This window comes from Ornithorhynchus anatinus, chromosome 9, assembly GCF_004115215.2.
Source record: "Ornithorhynchus anatinus isolate Pmale09 chromosome 9, mOrnAna1.pri.v4, whole genome shotgun sequence".
Taxonomy (NCBI): Eukaryota; Metazoa; Chordata; class Mammalia; order Monotremata; family Ornithorhynchidae; genus Ornithorhynchus; species Ornithorhynchus anatinus.
The window spans coordinates 5,095,732-5,121,888 of record NC_041736.1 but is presented as its reverse complement, the minus strand read 5'-3'; the positions used below and the strand labels follow the sequence as shown (position 1 = coordinate 5,121,888).

The 26,157-nt window shown below is 46.5% G+C and overlaps 1 protein-coding gene across 1 annotated transcript in view; it reads right to left on the bottom strand.

The window, feature by feature from the left end:
• The window catches only part of MBD5 (methyl-CpG binding domain protein 5), a 197,567-nt gene that overhangs the window by 57,075 nt on the left and 114,335 nt on the right, over nt 1-26,157 (bottom strand). Inside the window, exon 3 of the mRNA XM_039913133.1 lies at nt 10,686-10,810. The gene's annotated coding sequence lies outside the window, so the exon portion shown is untranslated. The remainder of the gene's footprint in view (nt 1-10,685; nt 10,811-26,157) is intronic.

Below are 26,157 nucleotides of genomic sequence, written 5' to 3'. Positions count from 1 at the left end.
AACAGAAAAAACCGATGTTCCTGGTCGGAGCCTGTGTTAAACCTGAAACAGTCACGGAGCGAAGGAAGACAGTAGAGATTTCTGCATTCTAAAACTGACACCTAGGCGCCTCTTCGATGCCTTCGCTTAAAATATTAATACTTTGACTTCATCTGATGCATTTCAAAGGAATTCAGCGTAGTTTCCACATAGCCAAACCATTACCTCTCCAGTGAAGATCATTATTTTCTCCAATGCTAAAGAACCAAGATGCTGTGGGTATGGAAGGGGCTCCCTGCGGGGAGGAAGAGAGAGTCAAGTCTCCTCGGGGTGGAGGAAGGGAAAGGTTGATTGAGAACCGGGCCAGGGAACTGCATTTCGAAGCTCTAGGTAATCCGCTTACAACACTCCTGAGCTCCTTGAGGGCGTCTCCCCCATTTGGACTGTGAGCCCGTCAGTGGGCAGGGACTGTCCCAATCTGTTGCCGAATTGTACACTCCAAGTGCTTAGTACGGTACTCAGTACGTAGTAAGTGCTCAATAAATACTACTGAATGAATGAATGAATGAATGGGGATCGTATTGATCAGGTGGACTGCACTCTCCCAAGCGTCTAGTACAGTACTGGGCACAAAGTGCTCGATAAATACCACTGACTGCTAACTCCCTGTCCCTCCCAAATCTCGCCAGAGTTGCGGCAATCGGGACCGAAAAGAGGGCAGCAGACATTCCGGATAATAATAATAACAATGATCATAGTTGTGGTATTAAGCGCTTACTATGTTCCAGGCACCGTACAAAGAGTGGGTCCAAGCAAATCGGGTTGGACGCGGTCCCTGTCCCTCAGGGACTCACAGTCTCAATCCCCATTTCCCAGATGAGGGAACCGAGGCCCAGAGAAATGAAGTGACTTGCCCAGGGTCACACAGCAGACAAGTGGCGGAGCCGGGATTAGAACCTATGACCCGACGCCCAAGCCCAGGCTCTATCCATGACGCCATGCTGGGTCCCACAATAATAAAGCCTGCTCTGGAACTGCATTCTTTAGCCAACGCTCCGGACGTCCGGTTGACACATTTCATTCCATCAACCAATCATGGAGTGCGTGGAGCATTTACTGCGTGCAGAGCACTGTGCTAAGTACCCGAGAGGGTCTGATTCAACAGAGTGGGTAGATTTTCAAACCCTGTTTTTAACCATTAAATAAATAATCCAAGCCCAAGGGGGAGTCCAGATAAGCACATGCAAAAAGTCTGGATAATTCAATACACACACCTGGTGAGGGTCGCTAATCAATCAATCAATCAATCAATCAACGGCATTGATTGAATGCTTACTATGTACCGAGCACTGTACTAAGCACTTGGGAGGGTACAATACAACAAATTAGCGGACATATTCCCTGCCCGTAACGAGTTTACTTACAGTCTAAAGGGAGCTTACAGTCCTGGGTATCAATCAATCAATCAATCAATCAATCAATCAATTGTACTTATTGAGCACTGTACTAAGCACTTGGGAGAGCATGATACACGAGAAATGAGCAGACACGGTCCCTGCCCGCAATAAGCTTACAGTCCAGAGAATCAAATGATACAGCCGGGGTACAATCTGACAGAATTAGCGGACACGCTCCCTGCCCGTAATGAGCTTATGGTCCACAGAAGCAGCTTGGCTTAGTGGCAAGAGCACGGGCTTGGGAGTCAGAGGTCATGGGTTCTAATCCCGCTCCGCCACTTCTCAGCTGTGTGACTTGGGCAAGTCACTTCACTTCTCTGTGCCTTGGTCACCTCATCTGTAAAATGGGGATTAAGACTGTGAGCCTCAAATGAGACAACCTGATTCCCTTATATCTACTCCAGCGCTTAGAACAGTGCTTGGCACATAGTAAGCGCTTAACAAAGACTGTGAACCCGTTGTTGGGTAAGGATTGTCTCTATTTGTTGCCGAATTGGACTTTCCAAGTGCTTAGTAATAATAATAATACTACGTGCAAAGCAGTGTTCTAAGCGCTGGGGGGATACGGGGTGATCAGGTTGTCCCACGTGGCGCTCACGGTCTTCATCCCCATTTTACAGATGAGGTCACTGAGGCCCAGAGAAGTTAAGTGACTTGCCCGCAGTCACACAGCTGACAAGCGGCGGAGCCGGAATTCGAACCCATGACCCCTGACTCCCAAGCCCGGGCTCTTTCCACTGAGCCACGCTGCTTCTCTGTACAGTGCTGTGCACTCAGAGTAAGCGCTCGACGAATACGATTGAATGAATGAACGAACGAATACCATTACTGTTATTATCATCAGAGGGGGAGACAGACATTAATACGAATACGTCGTTTATAATATATAACTCAAAGATATGTACCTAAGTATGGTGGGTTTGGGGACGGGGGCGGATAGCAAATGTCAAAAGGTCACAGATGCCAGGGCGTAGATGACACAGAAGGGAGAGAGAGCCGGGAAATGAGGGCTTAATCGGGGAAGGCCTCTTGGAGGAGGTGTGACCTTAATAATGCTTGGAAGGTGGAGAGAGTGGCCGTCTGGCGGAGACGGAGGGGGAGGAAGTTCCAGGCGGCGAGATCGGGGCTAGTCATTGGGCAGGGATCGTCTCTGTTGCCGAACTGTCCATTCCAAGCGCTCAGTACAGTGTTCTGCACATAGTAAGCGCTCAATAAATACGACTGAATGAATGAATGAATGAATGAATGAATGTCTTCACAGCTAGACCGTGAGCTCGCTGTGGGCAGGAATGTCTTTTTCTGTCGTTATATCGCACTCTCCCAAGCACTAAGTACTGTGCTTTGTACACCGTAAGCGCTCAATAAATACAACTGAATGAACCAACGAAAGGAGTGCAGTGTGCGGGCTGGGCGGAGGTAGGAGGCCGGGGAGGTGAGGTAGTAGGGGGCGAGCTGGGTGTCTGAACTTTCCGCTCTACGGGAGCTTTCTGGACGAGATTGTCTGGACACCAGCCTGAAGCAGAGCACAACCGGGTGCCGACCGGAGGGAAGCCCGAGGGCTCGATGGCTGCCGAAAGTGACGGGTCAGAGGGGAGAGCAACGGGAACCAGGAAGAGCCGAGCGGCGGACCTTACCGCATGGGAAGCAGCGTGGCTCAGTGGAAAGAGCCCGGGCTTGGGAGTCAGGGATCATGGGTTCGAATCCCGGCTCTGCCACTTGGCAGCTGTGTGACTGTGGGCGAGTCACTTCGCTTCTCTGGGCCTCAGTTACCTCATCTGGAAAACGGGGATGAAGACCGTGAGCCACACGTGGGACAACCTGATTACCCTGTATCTACCCCAGTGCTTAGAACGGTGCTCTGCACATAATAAGCGCTTAACAAATACCAACATTATTATTATTATTGTGATTACCACGCAAGTAGGGGTGGTATTGACCACATCTCCAGGTCGTGGCACGGGGTTCTCTGGAACTGGGAAGGCTCCCAGTCGGCCAGTCAGAGCACAGGTCTGGCGGTCAGAGGGACCTGGGTTCTAATCCCGGCTCTGCCGCTTGTCTGCCGTGAGACCTCGGCCAAGTCACTTCACTCCTCTGGGCCTCAGTTCCCTCAGCTGTAAAACGGGGATTAAGACCGTGAGCTCCATGTAGGACGGGGGCTGTGGCCAACCCGATTTCTCCTTATCCACTTCAGCTCTTAGTACAGTCCCTGTCACACAGTAAGTGCTTCACAAATATCACAATTATTATTATTGCTATTATTAATAAAATGGGGATTAAGACTGGGAGCCTCACGTGGGACATTGACTATGTCCAACCGGATTAGCTTGTATCTACCTCGATCAATGCTATTTGATCAATCAATGGTATTTACTGAGCACATAATAATAACAGTAATACTAGGTGCCAGGCACTGTACTAAGCGCTGGGGTGAATCAAGCAAATCAGGCTCGATGCAACCCCTGTCCCCTGTGGGGGTCACAGTTTCAATCCCCATTTTACAGCTGTGCAGAGCACTGTTTAGCCCTTGGGAGAGCACAACGCAACAGAGTTAGCAGACATATCCCCTGCATTTAGTATAGAGCCTGGCACAGATTAAGCGCTTTACAAAATACCATTTAAAAAAGAAAAATACCCCTGTAAAATGGAGGCGGCCATGTACGAAAGGTCCCTTACAGGTGTGGGAGAATTAACGGGCCTCAAAAAATCTCACTCTTGGGTGAGACTTTAGTTGCTGGGAAAATAGAAAATGGAGACAGATCTTTTCGGGGTCTGTCCTGCGACTTCCCGATGAAGGTTTCCTGAAAAACTGAAAATATTTCACCAACGAGGACCGTAAACCCAGTTCAAACAGGGAACCATGTCTGAAGGATCCTGTGGGGCCGTGACAATAGTAGTTGAGTTTGATCCACAAAATAAATCGAACTAAACCACCCATGTAAGGTCTTTGTGGGCAGGGATCGTATCTACCAAGTTTACCGTATGGTACTTTCCCTAGTGCTAAGTGCAGGGATCTGCACAGAGTAGGTACTCAAAAAATACCGCTGACTGATGGAAACCCAATAAAAACGGGGGTGGTTTTAGGTTCTAGGTATCGTAACAAAGCTGCATCTCTACGGTACATTACAGTTGGAATCTGAAGTCATTTCTTTGTATTTATATCTACAGGAATTTGTTCTTTCTTTAAAAGAAAGACAGTAGAGATCCTCAACAAATGTGTTTTATGGAGACCCTGCTTGGTGGAAAGAGCACGGGCTTGGGGGACAGAGGTCATGGGTTCTAATTCCGGCTCCGCCACTTGTCTGTGTGACTTTGGGTAAGTCACTTCACTTCTCTGTGCCTCAGTTCCCTCATCTGTAAAATGGGGATTAAGACTGTGAGCCCCACGTGGGGCAATCTGAATACCTTACATCTACCCCAGCGTTTAGAAAGGTACTTGGCATATAATAAGCATTAACAAATACCATTATTATTATTATTATGACTATTATTAATAAGGCCAGTCGCATGCCTCCGGCAATTCTATTCATTCATTCATTTATTCAATCATATTTATTGAGCACTTACTGTGTGCAGAGCACTGTACTAAGCACTTGGAAAGTATAATTCAGCAACAAATAGAGACAATCCCTGCCCACAATGGGCTCATAGGCATCAAAACAAGTAATCAGGCAAAAATAGCATCAATATAAAGAGAATTATAGATATACGCATGTCATGAATTAAAAATAAATAGAAATATAAATATGCACATATATACATAAGTGCTGTGGAATTCTAGCTTATGAAACCGGAATGTTTCTAAGGAAGCACAATAAATACCAGCAATGCAGCGACCTTCTACCTTGGTTTTCAATATCTAGGTCACATGGGCCACTTGGAATACCGTGAATGGAAAATCATCCCAAGTAGGCAGATTTCTGTAAAGCCGCCAAGAGAACCATACAACGTCACTTCCAAATCATGAACCAAAGGCATAGCATAATTATATGAAATAATCAATCGATGGTATGTATTAAACGCCTACTCTGTGCAGAACACTGTATTGACCGCTTGGGAGAGGACAATACAGCAGCATTGGCGGACGCGTTCCCTGCCCGGAACGAACTAAGAAGAATCGACCTTGCCACAGAAATGGATCCTCTCCCACCGTACACATCACGTCAAACCCTTTATGCTTTAATAAATGCGATGCGCTTTAACAAAGCCGTTTTTACGCCTGCATTAGATATTCATATATATATGAGAAAATACCATCTAAATACTCAGAGATCCAAGTATGAAGAGTGAGAATTGATGGTAAACTTCCACTCAAAGGGGCATGTGAATTGGCAATAAAGGCTGTGCTGGCTACCACTAATCAGGAACTATTGTTTCCGTTCAAAATAACAGCAAATAGACGTGCTTACTTTTATAATATTCGAAAGCCCGATCTTTTTATTGTCATACGCCTTTAACTGCAGAACAGAGACACTGGCTTTCTGTTTCATATTCAGATTTTTACTAGAGTTCCGATATTTTTATTTATTTTTTTAGCCACACTTCAACTCCATCTTTATGACCGAGAGGATCTCACATCTTTTCCCTCCCTCTCCATTAGTGAGTTAATCCTTAAGTGACCAGTAAATGGTAATCATTTTGATCCAAATTACCCCCTTAACACAAAAAAGGGAAGAAATATAAGCGAAATGGACACATAGGGGATTTTCCTTCATTTATTCCCCTACATTTGAGATAAATAAGGCTCCCTTTGACCACGTATTTTCGATCTGTAACCGAGACTTAATTTCTTTCCCCCAAATCTCCGGCCGGGACTTCTGAAGGGAAATAATTCCCATCACCAGAAGCACCGTAGAATTTTGCACACTATGAGCCATTTGACTCAAGCCCTGTAATATCTACGGTGATATTCCTGTGACGGTTAAGCTACCGCTGCTGCTGGAATGTTCTGAACTTTTAAAGGGATATCGCTCTCCCCACCACATCTTAAAATTCACCCGTCTTGAACTGAACCCAGAGAAGTCCGCTTACGACCAGTCTGAAGAAATGAGAAAAATCCTGTCGTTTTGTGCAAGATTTAACTACATGCCAAGCGGCTCCCCCTCCTCCCCACCCCCAGTTAGTCTCCTTGCGGGCAGGGAAAGTGGACACATCTTCGTGTTGTGCTTTCCCAAGCCCTTAGCACAGTGCATTACACCCTGTGGGCGCTCAATAAAACTACAGCTAAAATCAATAAAATCAATAAAACATCATGATCGGATCCTTGGAACCCGTGCCTCATTATCTTGCTTCTGCCCCAGTCCCAAGCGCTCAGTACAGTGCTCTGCATACACTAAGCACTCAATAAATGCCACTGATTGACTGACTGATTGTTGAGCATAGTGCCGAATACCATAAAAACCCTGAAAAATCAAATTAACATTGCCCATCGGCGACAATGGCCAGAACAGTCCAGGCTGGAGCTTAGGTGCACGAGGCATCGCCGCTCAGGAAAACGCAGCCTGAGTGTACATTTCTAGGTTGGTTCCCCCTAACGTACAAATCAATTGGGTTCTCGCACGTGACCTTACCTCACTGGACCAGCAGATCGGGGCTTTACAATAATGGCAGAGTCCAGTGAGCCAGAGCTGATGCGAGTCTCCCTCCCGCCCACTGAACTTAGAATCTTGGAAGACAAATTTCCCACAAGGATGTAACTAAGGCCTGGACCTGGCTACGGCCACTCCAACTGTCCGGCGAGAACAACAGCTCCAAGAGAACCTTTACCTGGCCACGTGCAAGTCACGGACCTTGATCTGTTTCCAGAAAAAATGTCAACTACTGCATGCTCTGTCCAGCATGCTCTGTGTGCATGTGGGTGGGGGTGAGGGTTGTCCCTATAGACCTTATCTGTCCGGGCAAAACCTCTCTTGCAACTCCATGGAGTGGAGATCTCTCTTGTTCTCCTGAATTGTATTTTTCAAGAGATGTAAAACTGTCATCAGCCCCAGGAAGAGCTGGGCCAAATAACCCTAGGCTTGGACTGCCCAAATCCCTGCCCAGAATCTCCCCAGGGGACAGACTGACTGTTCGTATGAGCTGAACCTTTGGGTGTTGTTTGGTTACGGAGCAGCAACATTAGGGTCCTAGTCCCCGAGCTGGTTATTCTGCATCTCCCAGGTTAATCTGTACATTGTGGGTTCCCCTTGCCTTTCCCAGTAGTCCCAGACCCCCCAAAATCCTGGGCCCCCATTCCTCCCCTTCCCGGAACATTTCCGTTGGAGCGGCTCTCCCTGCCCCGGAACGGCCTTCGGGCGAGGAACTTTATTTGGTCAGTGAATTCCCAGCCCGACGAGCGTGAGCTCCAGCCCCGAGACTGTCACTAATGGGATAGGAGGCCATGAATCTTCCCACAATGTCAAATTAGCAGAAGATTGATTTATAGGAGCTCGGTAATACAGATAAGCTGGCTGAAAACTAGGAAGGCAAATTCAACCACCCTTGAAAAGGAGAGAGAGGCAGCATGAGTATTGAAAATAAAAGGTTGGAAATTGGCAGAAATGCAGACACAGAGGTTCCTCCTGAATTCACTCACTCAGTCGCACTTATTGAGCATTTACCGCGTGCAAAGTACCGTATGAAACGCTTGGGACATTTCCTGCCCAAAACGAGCTTACAGTCTAGAGGGGGAGACAGTATGATTATGTGGTTCCCTGCCTCTCTCCAAACTCATTTGCTCTTTCAACTGTATTTATGGAGCACTTACTGTATGCAGAATGCTGAGCTAAGTGCTTGGGAGAGTTTAATGCAACAATAAACGGACACGTTCCTTGCCCGCAACGAACTTACGGTCTTCAAATTCACAGGCCCGTACACACACTTAAAAATAAATACCCTAATTGAGTGAATTTTCCTCTCACATTCATCTACCTGGATCGGTCAGTTACTGCTGCTACTTTATTAGGGACTCCGTGGATCCTCAGAGGAGCTCTACAGCAGCTGAAGAACACAGAATGCGTATTTTTGAAAGGTATCCGATGAAAAACAGTCCTCAAAATACATCACCTGATCCCCAGGCCAGTGCTCTTTCCACTAAGCCTCACTGCTGCTTCTCTTGATACTCTCCCAACCAAGCGCTTACTACGGTGCTTTTGGGAGTAGGTCCTCCCTACACAAACCGACAGAATTAAAAATCAAGTAAACGGCAGCAGGTTGTAGCCCCGGCTTCTGCTGTTCTCACCCAAGTGTGCAGCACAGTGCTCCGCGCTCAGTCGGCACTCAATAAACACCACCTTACAGCGGGTATTCTCATCTTCCCAACGCGCACCGGTGAACAAACTCTGGTAAACAAAGAGCCGGGACGGCGAGAGGTGACAAACTGTCCCACGCTGTGAATTCGCGGCTGGTTTAAAAGAAGAACGCGGGTCTTGAGAACTAAACCCAGGCTCCTCTTGCCACTGGATCCAACAGCCCAGAAGCACTCATACCAGAGAGATATTCCAATGACCAAAAGAATTTTCAGTCCAATTTTCTTCTTAGCAGAGAGAAGTACCGGGGTTTCTTGGCCACAGTCTTCCTCTTCTGAGGACCTCTAATTGGGCCTGTAACACCGACTGCCTTTGCCAGAGGTCCAGGGAAGCTTTTTTCAAAAAAGAATATTTCTTAAATGCTTACTATAAGCCAGGCACTGTATTAATCGCTGGGGTAGATCAGAGTTCATGTCCCACACGGGGCTCACAGACTCAATCCCCATTTTACAGACGAAGGGAGGCACAGAGAAGTGACATGACTTGCCCAAGGTTACACAGCAGGCACGTGGCGGAGCTGGGATTAGAACCCACATCCTCTGATCCCCAGGCCCAGGCTCTTTCCATTAAGCGACACTGCTTCTCAAGCTTGGGGTTTGGAGGGAGGGGAGACGCTGGCTGTGGCATGATCAGCCAGAAGCAGCATGATGTAGTGGATAGAGCCCGGGACCGGGAGTCAGCAGGTCATGGGTTCTAATCCCGGCTCCGCCACTTCTCCGCTGTGTGACCTTGGGCAAGGCACTCACTACTATGTGCCTCAGTTCCCTTATCTGTAATGGGCATTGAGACTATGAGCTCCACGTGGGACTGGTGACCGTGTCCACCTTGATTTGCGTGTATCCACCCCAGTGCTTAGTACAGTGCCTGGCCAACAGGAAGTGGTTAACAAATACCATAATAATAATTATTATTATTATTGGCCTCTTGGAGGGGCAGTGCCTTGGAAAATGTGTGGGTACCAAGCCTAAGCCTGGAGCAGCTCTGCTCCCCCAGTCCACCCACCCCCGTGCCCCACTGCAGATCTCTGTCAGGCTGACCATCCTTCTGTGGGGCAGAGAACCCGGCTGACTTTCTTCCTCAAATCACCCAACTGGGAGGGTTCATGTCATATTCATTCATTCAACTGTATTTACTGAGCACTTACTGTGTGCAGAGCACCGTACTAAGCACTTGGAAAGTACAATTTAGCAACAATTAGAGACAATCCCTGCCCACAACAGGCTCACAGCCTAGAAGGGGGGAGGCAGGCATCTCAAATCATGTCATGTTAAATCAGCTAAGGGTCCTCTGGCCTGCTGCTTTACCCACGGTAAACCTCTCAGCAGCCCTCTAAAATCCACAGAAAGAGCAGTCAGCTAGAGCACAGGGTGATTCCTTCCGCCAACTGAAGTCTGGGTTTCATAATGCTTTCCGGTCACGTAGCCACTTACTCCTTTTCCGTGAATGGAGAGACACCTACCACAGTAAAGTTGGCCAGAGTAGGAGGGAGAAAGCCAGGAGGCAGGTAAGAGAGCGGTGACTTCCAAGCACAGAATGTTTACATTTTTTACCAAGGCAACGCATCCGCTCTGCCCTTTTCAACGGCCGGGCAGCGGTGGCCGCTCCCGTCCGCGGCTCCTGAAATCGGCCGTCGGTTTGGAACTCAAGTTACGGATTTCCGTGAATCAGTTCCCGACGCTGGTCACCCCGGGATACTTCTCGATCGCTCTTCCGGGTGGCGCCACCAATGCTCGACAGACAACCCCTAATCTTCGATCGGATGCCATCGCTGGGGCTGGGTGATGTCTCCGATACGGTCCCCGAAATACGCCAGACCCAGGGGATTTAACGACGTGAACTTTCAAATCGACACAAGGAATTCCTCTCTCTCATGGCCTGTTGATGAATCTGTCCCGTCTGGCCCTTTTTTCGGCAGAGAAGAGACAGAATCGAATGGTTCAAAGACGAGAGGAAACTCACCACTTACCTTGAGCAAGCTACTGCTGAAATGCTCCCAGGTCCGCTGGACTTTGAGAGAAAAATCAATCCTCAAATGCTTGGAGAGTCCCCTGTCCTTCTCTGGAGACGTAACTGAGACAGCTTCTCTTCTTTCTGGGATCAAATTACAACATGAGAATCTAAATTAACTTCAAGGTGGGCTTTTTAGGTTAGGCAGGCTCTCTCTCTATTTCGAGGAAATTGTCCTCCCCCCGCCCTCTTTCATTTTAAAAACTGGAATGCCAAAAAGATTCCCCAAGTCTCTGGCAAACGGCCGGAGAGTATAATATAATTAGTGGCCCCATAATGACAACTGGTAGGAAGAACCTAGATTAAGGGATTCCAAGTTTCAAATACGGTTTCGCTTCCAAAAATATCATTTCAACCTAGGAGAGGATGAGATTTCTTTTCCATTCTATCCCGGTGACTACCAGAAAGGCTTAAAGGAACAGTCCGGCGTCCTTAACCTGAGGAGACTTTGCAGCAAAGTGCCTGAAAAGCCACTGGCAAATTGTTCGTCGGAATTTTTCAATGAAGACCGCGCACAAATGCTCGGAATGATGGACTCTTAAAAAGCCACGCCGGGAAAACAGCCCGGTATATTACAGGTTAGGAAGAGAGCGAGTAAGGCGAGGACAAAATGCAGTAGCGGGAGGAGTAATTCCTAGGTGCCTTTTGTAAAATATGCCCGGTCCGGCTCGTTGGACCGGTGGAGGAAAGAAACAGATGCCCACCTGCCTTGGGAACCTAAAAATACCATTTCGGGTGGGTGGGTGAGTCAGGCAGCGGACAGCTGGGCTGGGGATTTCGGCGTCAGGATGACCAGCCTTGACCTCACGTGACGATCGAGGGTTCATTTGTTCATTCAATAGTATTTATTGAGCGCTTGCTATGTGCAGAGCACTGGATTAAGCGCTTGGAATGTACAATTTGGGGCTGTCCGGTTCTTGGCAGCTAGAACCAGCCGCACACCTGGCCGGGCAGAAGCCTGCCTCCTGGCTCGGCCTCGGGCTTCTGCTGCAATAATAATAACAACTATGGTATTTGTTAAGCACTTGCTATGTGCCAGGCAACTTACTGAGTGTTGGGCATCGGGCCGGGAGAGCACTGACAGGGAAATCCTGGGGTATGGCAACGCCGACCCTTCCATTCATTCAATCGTGTTTATTGAGCGCTTATTGGGGGCGGAGCACTGTACTAAGTACATTGGAGAGTACAAGATTCAGTCATTCATTCATTCAATAGTATTTATTGAGCGCTTACTATGTGCAGAGCACTGTACTAAGCGCTTGGAATGTACAATTCGGCAACAGATAGAGACAATCCCTGCCCAATGATGGGCTTAGTCTAATCGGAAAAATGGATCGGAAAATGGGCCTTAAGATATACTGCAAACCCCATGTAGTAGTAATCCAATCTGCTTAGCTGGTACCCAGCCCGGTGCTTAGTACAGTGGCTGGTTTACATAGTAAGCACTTCACAAATACCACAAAAATCATAAATAGTAATAATGATAATTAGGGCGTTTGTGAAGTGTTTACTATGTGGCAAGCACTATACTAAGCCCTGGGGTAATTCCAAAGTAATCGAGTCCCACGCGGAACTCATAGTCTAAATAGAAGGAAAAACATGAATTGAATGCCCATTTTGCAGGGGAGGGGATTGAAGCACAGAGAAGTTAAGTAACTTGCCCAAGTCACGCAGCAAGTACTTGGCAGAGTTCGGGCTTAAAACCCAGGTCCTCTGACTCCCAGGCCCCTCCTCTTTCCACTAGGCCACACTGCTTCAGAACTTGCCCAGAGCAGTTTTGGAATTAGGGTTAGGCTAGGGCTAGGCAAGGTTGGGCCAGTGCCTATCTGCATGGCTGCTTTTCTTAACGATGACGTCAGTTGATCCTGTAATTGACATTTGCTCTTGAACATCTAAGAAAATGCCATTCCCCCCATATGTTAGGAAACTTTCAATTATGGCCTGTAATTACATGGCCCATCCAAATGGCCTTGATTATATGTCCGTCTGATTAGTAGGTATGAGCAAATCTGTCCAGATTCCTGTTGTTTCCTTATTAACCGAAACATTTTTAACTTGCCTCGATTCCAGAGGTATTTTCGAGGGGATATTAGACTGCGGGGCCTCAGTTTAAAAGTTCGTCCTCCCGTTTTCTTTGCTGTAGGCTTGCCGTATAAACCTTTTCTTCCAGCATCGCACCCTGAAAAGCTATTCATCTGTAGGCACAATCTGTAGCAGTTAAATCAGATGAAATGTTCGATCTGTGCGGCGGGAAATTTAGCCTTCTCAGTGACGGCACTTAGAGTATTAGTTCCTTCACGTACGGACCGAGTCCTGGGGCCGAAAGCTGATGACGAAACATGAGTGTACCCAACACCTGCCTTCGGGGAGTTTGTCAGTCAGTCGTATTGATTGACCGCTTACCGTGGGCACAGCATTGTACTAAACGCTTGACAGAATACAATATAACAATAAAGAGACACATTCCCTGCCCACAGCGAGTTTACAGTCTAGAGTTTATACCATAATACGTCGGGTCGGAGATGATTCGTCTGCGTAAGACAAGACGAGACGAATCATCAGGATCAACATTAATTAAACCTCTACATTGGGCAGGGCTTAGACACATCCCCTGTCTTCAAATAGTTCATACTCAAAGGGGGAGGATGGACGTAGCCACTATAGACTGTAAGCCCACTGTGGGTAGGGAATGTGACTCTTTATTGCTGTATTGTACTCTCCCAAGCGCTTAGTTTGGTGCTCTGCTGCACTGAGAAGTAGCATGGTCTAGTGGCAAGAGCACAGGCCTGGGAGTCAGAGGGTGAGGGTTCTAATCCTGGCTCTGCCACTTGACTGCTGTGTGACATTGGGCAAGGCACTTCACTTGTCTGTGCCTCAGTTACCTCATCTGTAAAATGGGGATTAAGACTGTGAGCTCCAGGTGGGACAGGGACTATATCCAACTTGATTACCTTGTATATATCCCAGTGCTTAGAACAGCGCTTGACACATAGTAAGTGCTTAACAGATACCATTATTATTATTAGTAGTAGTAGTAAGCACTCAATAAATACGATTCATTGAATGAACATAGGACAAATGAATAGCTCAGCAACCAGTCAATCAACGGTATATATCGAACGTTTACTATGTGCAGAGCGCTGCTCTAAGCACCTGGGAGAGCACAATATACCAAAATTGGTTGACATGTTCCCTGCCCACAAGGAGCTTACAGTGTAGAGGGGGAGACAAATATTAAAATAAATTAAGGGTGTGTAGCTAAGTGCTGGGAGGCTTTGGGAGGGGTGAATAATAAGTGCTTAAAGAATGCATATCCCAACGTGGAGGTGGCAAAGAAGGGAGAGGGACTAGGGTAAAAGGGGACAATCTCAGAAGACCTCTTGGAGGAGGTCTGCTTTTAATAAGGCTCTCTCTCCAGTGGCTATCATCATCATAATAATAGCAGTCATTTTTTGTAAGTGCTTACTCTTACTTTTAAGTGCTTATTTTTCCTAAGTAAGCGCGTAAAATGCCAAGCATTGTCCCAAGCACAGCCCCTTCCCCACGCGGGGCTCACAGTCTAAGCAGGAGGGAACTGGATTTAGTTACCGTTTTACAGGTGAGGAAACTGGGGCAGAGAGAAGCCAAGTGATTTGTCCAAGGTCACCCAGCAGGCGAGTAGCAGAGCCGCGATTAGAACGCAAGTTATCTAATTCCCATGCCCGGACTCTTTGCCCCATGAGGAGCCTTATGAGAAAAGCGATTTCCGTCTCCTACCCTCCTTCTCCTTACCTCCCTTCCCCAAAACCGGTCCAGTCAACCACCGCGATGACCCCACGGCCAGATAGGCCACCATATCCATATCGCCCACAGTATTTATCGGGTCCCTTGGAGGGGCCCAGCACCGTGGAATATTAAACCTTTGTCGAAGGAAGAAGCTGTTCCCGGCACACGGGGCTCAGTGCACCTACTAAACTGACTTTGGGGCAGAGATCACTGAGCAGTATTTACAGAGCACTTACTGTGTGCCGAGCAATCTATAAGCACTTGGGAGAATATCACAGCGTTGGTAGATGTGTTCCCTGCCCGCAACGAGCTTACAGTCTAAAGGGGGACGAGGCCTCCTTGGGTCTAATGTACCTATTCCACTCCTTTTTCAATCAATCATGTTTATTGAGCGTTTATTCTACCACTGCTTGAAGGCCTTTTCGGTTTATGAGGGTCCCAGGTGTTCCTGAGTTTCCTGTTTAGTTTTATAGGGTATGACTTTCGAGGGGCTCTAACAGAAAAGTTCAGTGCTCTGCACGCAGTAAATACGACTGACTGAATGAATGAATAAGTGCAAGGCAGCCACTTCACCTCTGTGGCGAGAGAACCGAGGTCAGCCATGTCGGCACTCAGAGGAAATATTATTATTATTCTATTTATTAATGATGTGTATATATCTGTAATTCATTTACATTGATGCTATAGATGCCCGTTTACTTGTTTTGACGTCTGTCTCCCCCGTTCTAAGCTGTGAGCCTATTGTCGGGTAGGGATTGTCTCTACTTGTTGCTGAGGCTCTGAAATCAATTCCCAAGTGGATTGGGCGTAAGCTGAGGGAAGAAGTCAACGCGATATCGCTTCAATGAATCAATCGGTCTATGAGGAATACATTCCAGGACTGCGGGAAGTGTGAGGGCGGCTGAGGTGGGCTCGCTTACAGTGCTCTGTGCACGGGAGAGCTCAAGAAATACGACTGAATGAACTCACACACCCAGCACTTCTCCACAAACACAGTTCCCAGCATGTTTGCCAAAGAGAAACCCAGTTTATTCGATTCCTTTGGCTTGAGGTCGGATTTGACTTTTAGGCCTTGGCCCTGTCCTGTGCTAATCGGCCCAGCTGCAAAGTCCATCTGAAAAGCTCCGGTCGAATCCCTTAGTACATTCAAGTGCTTAGTTCAGTGCTGTGCACATCGTAAGCACTTAATAAATACCCCCAATTGAAATCCCTCATATTCCCTCCTTGAAGGCAACCGTGAACTATCATAAGCTGAGGTAGACAAGCAAATCAGTTCAGATGCAATCCCGGTCCCAAACTGGACTCACAGTTTTAATCCCCATTTTACAGCTGAGGTAGCTGAGGCACAGAGAAATGAAATGATTTGCCTAAGGTCACCCAGCAGGCGAGTGGCGGTGAGAGCGGACTTGGAATTGACTCAGGGAGGTAGAAGGGTCCAGAATTCTGTAACCCGCGCTTTTGCTGGTCCGTCTGTCTGTCAAACTGAAGTGGCCATCCTGTTGGCAGGGTCCTGAGTCCACTTTCAGGGCATTTAATGATTGGCTCTTCCCAGTAAGACCACTCCCTGCAGGATGAAGTCCACCACCTGCCTTTTGGCTTCTGAAGCTGGATCTGAGCTTTGCAGAAGTGAGGAAGGATGTCTTTTCACTTAAAACCACTCTCAGGGATATCCCGAGTCCTTTCCTGTCTTAATAATAATAATAGTAATTATTATGGTATTTGTTATGGACTTACTATGTGCCAGGCACTGTACTAAGCGCTGGGGTGAATCCAAGAAAATCAGGTTAGACACAGTCCCTGTCCCACACAGTCTTTATCCCCATTTTACAAATGAGGTAACTATGGCACAGAAAAGTGAAGTGATTTGCCCAAGTTCATACAGCAGGCAAGTGGTAGAGCCAAGATAGAACCCATATCCTTCTGATTTTCGGGCCCAAGCTCTACCCATTAGGCCACGCCGCTTCTACAGTGGATTAAAAACCTCCCCACCAGCCATTTGAGCACGCATCAAAATATCTGTTTACTCGTTTGCTATTATTTCTCCACTTTGTTCCATTCCATAATAATAATAATGATGGAAATAGCACGGGACTGTGTCCAACCCGACTTCCTTGGATCCACCCAAACACTTAGTACAGTGTCTAGCGCATAGTAAATGCTTAACAAATACCAGAATTATTACTACTATTATTTAAAAGAGGACGCAGAGAGCTGAGGAAACCACGTGTACTCAGGCTACCTCTGCTAACCTTGAATAGAGCGCTCTGCACACAGTAAGTGCTCCATAAATACACTTAGTGACGGTATCTCCGTTGGCCCTGCTGAAAACTGTGGTGGAGAGCACTTCACACTGATGGATGACCACGTCTCTTTCTCTGGACCAACTCTGCATAGATTCATCATCAAAGCTACCTCCTCATTGGGGATCTCGCTCTGCCTCGTTTGCTTGGAGAGATTTTCTGGGACGCCGTCTTCCTTGAAGAAATTACAGGCCTTTGAAGACACCAATAAAGGAAATAACCTTTTCTTTTTAAACACCTGTGAGAGCGGAGGTTGGGGGCCTAGGTTAGGTTAAAATTGCAAAGGTATAATTTGTTTGGCTGGCTTAACTGCAATCTGAACATTTCAGTCGTTCTCCTAGGCCCGCAAAAGAAACCCCAAAACAAACGAACTCTCGGAGGCTAAGTTTTAATTTAGAGATTACTCTAGAAATGATGGGAAGATGCACGCTGAGTGGAACGACATGTTCCTCTGCAATTTATCCTTTCAATTCCGTTCCCGTTTACACAATTAAGGAGGATTTTGGAGGGAAAAACCCGAACGTCCCGTTGAACCCGGGAAAGGAGGTGTCCTTCTCGGCGCCGACCTCTCACCCGCGTTCCGCCTCTGGCTCAGAAGGCCCTCCCTCCTCATATCTGAAAGAAAATCACTCTCCACCGCTTCAGAGCCTTATCGAAGGTTACCCCCTCCAAGAGGCCTTCCCTGACTAAGCCCTCCTTTCCCCTTCTCTCTCTCCCTTCTGCATCACCCTGACTCGCTCCCTTTATTCACCCCCACCAGTCAGCCGCACAGGACTCATGCATATAGTCTTAATTTCTTTATCTATATTAATGTCGTTCTCCCCCCTTTAGACTGTAAATTTGTTGTGGGCAGGGAACATGTGTTATATTGTACTCTCCCCAGTGCTTAGTGCAGAGCTCTGCACACAGTAAGAAGTGCTCAATAAGTATGATTGATTGATTGATCGGAGTGACTTTAGTAGGTTTTGGGGCCCCAAAGGTGGAGTCGGGTGATAAATCTGGGGCTGCATCTTTCAAAGAATAAAAAGATGAGATGTTTCATTTTCTGCCAGAGCAGCAGGAATCCAGAGGGTGCTTTAATACCTTCTTACAGGCCCCGTCTGCTCACAGATACCAAACTTCTGAACAAATCAAGAACAGAAGAAGGATTTTTTTTTAATTCTCTTAGTAGACAGGAAGTGAAAACTGATCTGGGGAAAAATGATTCGGAAGAGGAGGCGTACTAGTACTTTTAAAAAAAAAAATGGCATTTGTTAAACGCTGTGTGTCAAAAACTATTCTAAGTGCTGGGGTAGGTACAAGTTAATTCATTTGGACACAGTCCCTGTCCCGCATGGGGCTCACAGTCTAAGTAGGAGGGAGAACAGAGAACTGAGGTATAGAGAAGTGAAGTGAGTTGTCCAAGGTCACACAGCAAGCAACAATCACAATTCTCCCCTTCAAAGCCCTCCTGAAGGCTCACCTTCTCCAGGAGCCTTCCCAGACTAAGCCCCCCTTTTCTTCTACTCCTCCCGCCTCCCCATTGCCCTGACTCCCTCCCTTTGCTCTACCCCCACCACAGCAATTGAGTATATATGTACATATTTATAATTCTATTCATTTATATTAATGATGTGTATATATCTATAATTCCATTTATTTACAATGATGCTACTGATGCCTGTTTACTTGCTTCGATGCCTGTTTCTCCCCTTCTAGACTGTGAGCCCACTGTGGTCAGGAATTGTCTCTCTTTGTTGCTGAATTGTACTTTCCAAGCACTTAGTACAGTGCTCTGCATAAGTAAGCACTCAATAAATACGACTGAATGAATGAATGAATTGGCAGAGCAGGAATTAGAACCCAGGTCCCCTGACTCGCTGGTCCATCCACTAGACCGTGCTTCTTCTTGTGGGCAGGGAACATGTCCACCAACTCTGTTGTATTCCCAAGCACTTAGTATCTTGCTCTGCAAACCAGAAGCACTCGATAAATACCGCTGATTGACTGATTCATAGTAGTAAAATAAGAGTCGGAGAATTTATTGAGTGCCCCCTGGGCGTGCTGTTCTAAGCATTTAGGCAGTTCCAGGCAAAGAAGTGACACATTCCCTGCCAAACAAGGAGCTTACACTCTAAAGATGCAGAGAATGGAAACTATGCTGAACTAGGGGAAACTCTAGGGGGAAAGAAGAAGATTAGGAGTCAGGAATGGTTAACCACAAAACCCATTTGGGCTTGCACTCAGGGTCCTAAAAAAGTAATTCTGATTACAGATTGCTATCCCCAAGAGTGTCAGCACTAGAAATATGCCCCCCTCCGCTTTATTTATCAATAATAGGAATGCAAATTTAATGATAATAAGAGTAATAACGGTAATAAGAGTAATAACGGTATTTGTTAAGCACTTACTGTGTGCCAGGCACTGTGCTAGGCGCTGAGGTGAATACAAGCAAATCGGGTTGGACACAGTCCCTGTCCCACATGGGGCTCACAATCTCAATCCCCATTTTACAGGTGAGGTAACTAAGGCACAGAGAAGTTAAGTGACTTGTCCAAGGTCATACATTTAGAGAATATCCTTAATGTGCCCGGCACTGTACAAAACGCTGGGGTAGATACAAGATAATAAGTGACTTTCCCAAGGTCACAGAGCAGACAAGAGGTAGAGTCAGGATTAAAACCCAGGTCCTCTGGCTCCCAGGTTCTTGCTCTTTCCACTGGGCCACGCCGCTTCCTTCCAAAGAGGTCTCTAGTAGACCCCAAGCATTTCCGAGATCCTTTCTAAAGGTCTTCTTCTGAATTTGCTAACTTGAGATCGCCATTTCTTTATGGAGCACCATTATGAGAAAAATCATTCATTAAAGGTAAGTGAAGTGCCTCATAAAACAGAACTTGGGCTTTTGCAGCCTGATACCGTTAGGCTGTAAACTCAGTGAGGACAAGAAGCAAGTGTTTTGGTATTCTTCTAAGAGCTTAGGATAGTCTGCTCTCCCCTCAGTAGACAGTCAGTGAGAAAGGAACTGTGTCCATTCTGATTATCTTGTGTGGCACAGAGTGATTACCATATATCACAATTATCACTAAATACTATTAAATACTACTGATCGTTAACAACAAATCTCTAACCTCATCCCTCTAGACTGTAAGCTCCTCCTGGCAGGGAACGTATCCACCCACTCGAATTGTACTTTCCAAGTGCTTAGTACAGAGCTCTGCACACAGTAAGCGCTCATTAAATACGACTGAATGAATGAACGACAAGCAGTTAGTATAGCACTCTGCATACAATAAGTGCTCAATAAATACCACCAATGGATCGACTGATCAGATGAACACTACACTAGACCCTGCTAGAAAGAAACGAATCATCCTTCAATAATCGGGTTATTCAGTAGCTGGATTTTACGAGAGAAGCTTCTTTTAGATGTACTCTGCTACATTATTAATCAGGAAATGGGTAAAGGGCTTTAGGAAACACAATTGAATGGCATTTTCCTTTGTCATAGTTGGCCATTGCGTAGATGGGATGATTTGTCATTAGGGATCTTTTTACTTCTCTTCTAACTCCAGGATCCACCTCTGGCATCTTAGCCCATTTTCAAAGATGACATTAAATTCCACCGTGCAGAGAGCAGTTAATTCGGTCAGGGGTGAGCTACAAAAATCCAGCCTGGGATGGATTTGGGTTTGGAATTCCGATGTTCTGGTGCTTTCTTTATTAAATTGTGCTAGCTCTTTTGCCTAAAATTTGGCCCACTTAGCCAAATGATCTTTATTAGGCGTCTCCGTCAGCATTTATCGTCTGCTTTGGTTGCTTGAGAAGCATGCGTTTGTACTTTATAGTTTATGATTCTGAGGCGCTGTCTTTTAAATTCCCCTTTGAGGAATTCCTTGATTTCACAAATTAGACAAGTGGCAGGAGGCAGAAAGACCTGGGTTCTAATCCCATCTCTGCCACTTGTCTGCTGTGTGACAATAGGCAAATAATTTTACTTCTCTGTACCTCAGATATTTCATCTGTAAAACGGGGATTAAGACTGTGAGCCCTATGTGGGACATGGACTGTGCCCAATCTGAATAGCTTGTAATTACCGCCCGCCCCCCCCCCCCCCAGCCCCCGGCTTAGTACAGTGCCAGGCACATAGTAAGGGCTCAATAAATACCTCCCTGAAAAAAATGTAGGCTACTTCTAAAAAACAAAGCCAATTGGAAAAAAATAATGCTTTTAAACTCAAGTTTATTGCTTTGACTTGATATGGATTTTAATCTTCAAAAAAAAAATCCAAACTTCCATTATCTCCAATTCTAAATACCTGCGAATATATGGGGGCATTTAACTTATGTCCAGCAGGAGGAAAAGAGTGACTGATGAACCTAGAACGTATAAATCAGGTTCAAATTCAGACTTTATTAAGAGTCCTCCTGAGGGACTCTAAAAAAAGAAGAGAGTTGGGAGCAACAAAGTCAATTTCTCTGGAATTTCTTTGGCTTCCTTTTAAATACAGGGGCACACCTTGCTCAAATGTGGTCATAAACCAGGAATTCGCCAGCCCGCAGGCACCACGCATGAACTGAAGCCCCATGTCCATCACCTACAATTTGAATTTTAGAGCAGAATAAATGAGCATCCAAGGAGCGCAGGGTGTGAGAGAGGTTCCTGGGGCCATAACGAGTGAACCTAGCTAGACATGTCGGAGAGACAGGCAGAGTCTTGTACAACGGGGGTCAACGGGTAGGTCTCTAGGAAGCCAGAGAGCCAACCAGAGATTAAGAGTCACCTTTGCTGCCACATTCGATCACGACCCTCGTCTATGGAAAAATGCTTTATTCGATCAATCGAAGGCATTTATTGAGCGCTTACTATGTGCAGAGCACTGTACTATGCGCTTGGGAGAGCGTATGATACAACAGAATTATTGGACACGTTCCCTGCCCGTAACGAGTTTGCAGTCTGGGAGGGGAGTGAACATTGATTTAGAGGCGCGATTTATAATAAACAATAATAATAATGTTGGTATTTGTTGAGTGCTTACTATGTGTCAAGCACTGTTCTAAGCGCTGGGGTAGATACAAGGCAATCAGGCTGTCCCATGTGGGGCTCACAGTCTTCATCCCCATTTTTACAGATGAGGTAACTGAGACACAGAGAAGTTAAGTGACTTGCCCACAGTCACACTGCACTTGCAGGCAAGTGGCAGAGCTGGGATTAGAACCCACGACCTCTGACTCCCAAGCCAGGGCTCCTTCCACTAAGCCATGCTGCTTCTCAAATAATTTAAACGTACGTATGCATTCTTTTCCATCTCTGTTGACTTTTAATCGGTGTACAAAGTATGGAAGAAAGTGTGGAAGACTGAGCTCAAGCGAGTCCTTTTTTTCTCCCGGAAAGAGTCAGTCAAGGGTAGTTATTGAGCGCTTATTATGGGCAGCACACTGTTCTAAGCGCTTGGGAGAGTACAAGAGAAATTAGCGTTCCCTGCTGACAGTGAACTTACAGTCTAGAGACAAACGATACAGCCATCCTCTTAATTAAAGGAAGGATTTATACCAAGGATTCAAACTTGCTAAGGAAAAGCCCGGCAGATTTGAAACGGAAGGGAACTCTGAAGTTTCAGAAATGAAAATTTTGCCTCTCACCTCCGTTTTCCCCTGGCACCTGGGCGGGAAGGTCTTGCCAGTTGCCCCCAACCCTGCTTCCAGACTAGCTCAGATCCTCCAAACCTCCCCTCTCCCACCAGATGCCTACCTCCCTGACTGCCCTTCTTCCCCCAGAGCGGGAGAGCCCCCTCCTGCTCCTGTCCTTTCACTGATTCATTTAATCATATTTAATAATAATAATAATAATAATAATAATAATAATGATAAGTGTGGTATTTAAGTACTATGTGTTAAGCACTCTTCTAAGCGCTAGGGTAGATAAAGAGGTAAGGAAGTTGGTCTCGATCCCTGTCCCACATGGGGCTTCCGGTCTTAATCCCCATTTTGCAGACGAGGTAACTGAGGTCCAGAGAAGTGAAATGACTTGCTCAAGGTCACCCTGCAGACAAGTGGCAGAGCCGGGATTAGAACCTGCATCCTCTGACTCCAGGTCCGTGCTCTTTCCACTAAGCCAGGCTATTGAGCACTTACTGTGTGCAAAGCACTGTACTAAGCACTTGGGCGAGTACGATATAACAATAAACAGGCACATTCCCGGGCTCTGTCACTGTCTGGCCAAATGTGGCTAAGTAACAGGCCGGAGAATCAACTGGCCAGGGCTCATTTTAGCTCATTGGATAAGAACAAACAAATGAATTAGCCTTGATTCTAGCCCTGCACACATCTGAGGATAAGGGAGCTAAAAGCCTTTTTGTCCTTAGGGCAGGGTAAGAAAATATCTGAAAAACAACGTGGTCCATATTTTACAACCTCAATGGACAAAGGACATTTCCTTGCGGTGAGGGAACAGAGATTAGAACTCCTGATCCTCTTTTAAACCCTCCCTGCCCCTTCGAGAACCCACTGTCGGATACCATAAGACTTCCTTGGCACACATTTTTTCTCTATATGCCGCTAGACAGTAGTTACAGATGCACACATTCTGCATACAAATAGGAGATGGGACGGAAAGGGAAAAAAAAAAAAGACTTAATACTACTCCCACATAAAACCTAAGCGTCGACGTTAAGAAAGTAACGCGTTTAGTTCCAAATTATTAATTTAGGATCGTCCCCAAGAGACACACAGTTGCTAAGCCCGGACGTCCAGAACCGTAAGAGCCGGATCAATTAGCTTCATCAGATGGAATGAGATTTCCTTGACTTCTGTTCCCACTTGCTGAATGCTGCCGCTAGAAGAGCGAAGAAGCTCTAAGTTCCTGGTCTCGGCAGTTAAACCGCCAAATGTAAATGCTCGATAACGTATTTCTATTTCACTGGAGTCCCCTAAGAATCGTTCTTTGTCCGACCCACACCAAGAATCCCCTTTGACAAGTGGCCCTGCCTCAGTGACGTGTGTGGCCGACGAGCGTCCCACCTCAGCCGCCCTGGAGTGGCACATCCCGGAATAGCGGGGCTCTCTCTGGGCAGGCCAAAGGCCCTTCGGGTGAACGCCCTCTCCTCGCCGCCCAAAAACCAAACTGAAAACAGGCCCAGGGTCACAAACCAGCATTTTACTTTGTTTTTTAATGGTACTGGTGAAGCGTGAGGGCAGGGAATGTGTCTGTTATACTGTGCTCTTGCCAGCGCTTAGTGAAAGCTCTGCACAAAGTAAGCGCTCAATAAATATGACTGACTAAATGCCGGGGTAGATACCAAAATACCAGGTTGGACACAGTCCCTGTCCTTCCTGGGGCTCAAAGTCTAAGTAGGAGGGAGAACGGGTACTCAATCCCCATTTTACAGTTGAGGGAACGGAAGCCCAGAGAAGTTGAGACTCATTTGAGGGCACACAGCAGTCATGTGGCAGAGCCGGTATTAGAACCCAAGTCTTCTGACTTCCCTGCTCTTTCCACTGGGCCATGTTGCTTCTCCAAATTTTTCCTGGGGTTGAGGTAAAATCTGTCCCCCCCAAAATGACCCACGGCAGGGGCATCGACTTCAAAACACTATGGAGACTGAGAGGGAAGGAAAAAAAAAACCAAGCTGGAATGATACACAATTTCGTGGATGCACCACATTTATGTTGCTCCCAACAAAAACACACACGATCCAAAAATCGGTGTACACCTAAAACCACATGACCACGATTCAAATTCTCACTTCCACTATCCTCACGATTTCGATGACTTTAGATACCACCGCCTCTCCTTCTGACAATTATTTTAAAATCCAGGTAAAAGGAAGGTCTACGCACAAGTCTCTCTACCATCCATGGACATTGACGAGAGACTTGATGAAGTAGAAAAGACTCCATAAACGGTGGCAAGTTTCCAGAAGAAATTGCTGTTGCGGTAGATTTCTGGACAGAGAGACTAGGGCGGGTTCCACTTTGGATTTCACTCTCCTGAGGGCCGATGCCTGCCTTTCTTCTCATAAAACGGCAAACCTCACCCTGCCTACTCCCTTCCTCCCCCTGGCAGCAAGGGAAGACCATCTGCCCAGGATACCACATTGTCAAAAAGGATCAGAATAAGGAAGCCTAGGGTTGGGAAAGTCTAAGCCAAAGTTTTCCTCTCCTGTCATTTTTTTTTAATGGTATTTCATAAGTGCTTACTACTGTCACTTTACTAAGCACTGGGTTAGATACAAGCTAATCAGGTTGGACACGGACCCTGTCTCACGTGGGGCTCATACACTTATTCCCCATTTTAATACTACTATTAATAATAATAATAATAGTGCTGTTCATTAAGCGCTTACCGTGTGCCAGGCACTCTACTAAGCACTGGAGTGGATAAAGCAAATCAGGCTGGACACAATCCCTGTTCCATCTGGGGCTCACAGTCTCAATTCCCATTTTCCAGAGGAGGTAACTGAGGCCCAGAGAACTGAAGTGACTTGCCCAAGGTCACACAGCAGACATGTGCAGAACCGGGATTAGAAGCCATGACCTTCTGTCTCCAGGCTCGTGCTCTTATCGACCCCGCCATGCAAGCATCTCTGGCCTTGTCATATGCCTGATAAACTGGAAGAAATTACATGAAAAATCTTTCTATAATTTAACACTCAGGCTTGACACCTTACTTGTGGAGAAACAGGGGAAGGTTCTCCTACTGACTGACCATAGGAGGAAAAGGAAAGATGGGAAGGACTAACAGAAATCTGCGTTTATGCCTTTAGCGACAGAAGTGGAGCCGAAATGTATGTGCAGGTCGGTGCTTGCTTTGGTGCAAGCTTGTACGTTGAGGAAATATTTTCTTTGAACTGCTTTGCTTGTGTCCAACTCTGAACTGAAAGTATAATTCTGCACACACTGCATCCAAAAAGTATGAAGTACATTCCTATGATGGGAACCGAAGCCTTGCTAAGCTTACTGACTAGATCGAAGACGGAATCCTGAATCAAAAAATTCTGACAAGTTTATATTTCATTTAAGTCTCAGGGAAGCTTCTGCGATTCCTACCAATAAAGACTAAACTAATTCTTAATTCCAATTGTTTCAGGGAATGATGTTGATGGCTAGAGCTGTGACTTTCTCAAAAAAGTTGGTCGTGGTCACTCACTCACTTGTCCTGGGCCTTAGAAGCCTTCCTGGGAACAAAATGGATGGGAAGAGTCAGAATAAGCTCATTGTAGGCAGGGAATTCCCTCTCGGGGTGGCACCTGGAGAGTTTCCAGTCCTCTAATGGCCTTGGCTACAGAAGGGAGAGTCAAGCAGAAGCCTGTCCATTCCATCCTTAGCTTGACCAGTGGCTAGCGAGCGGCAGGCCATCGGCTACAAGTCAAAACTCCCCCGTGCTGGGCAG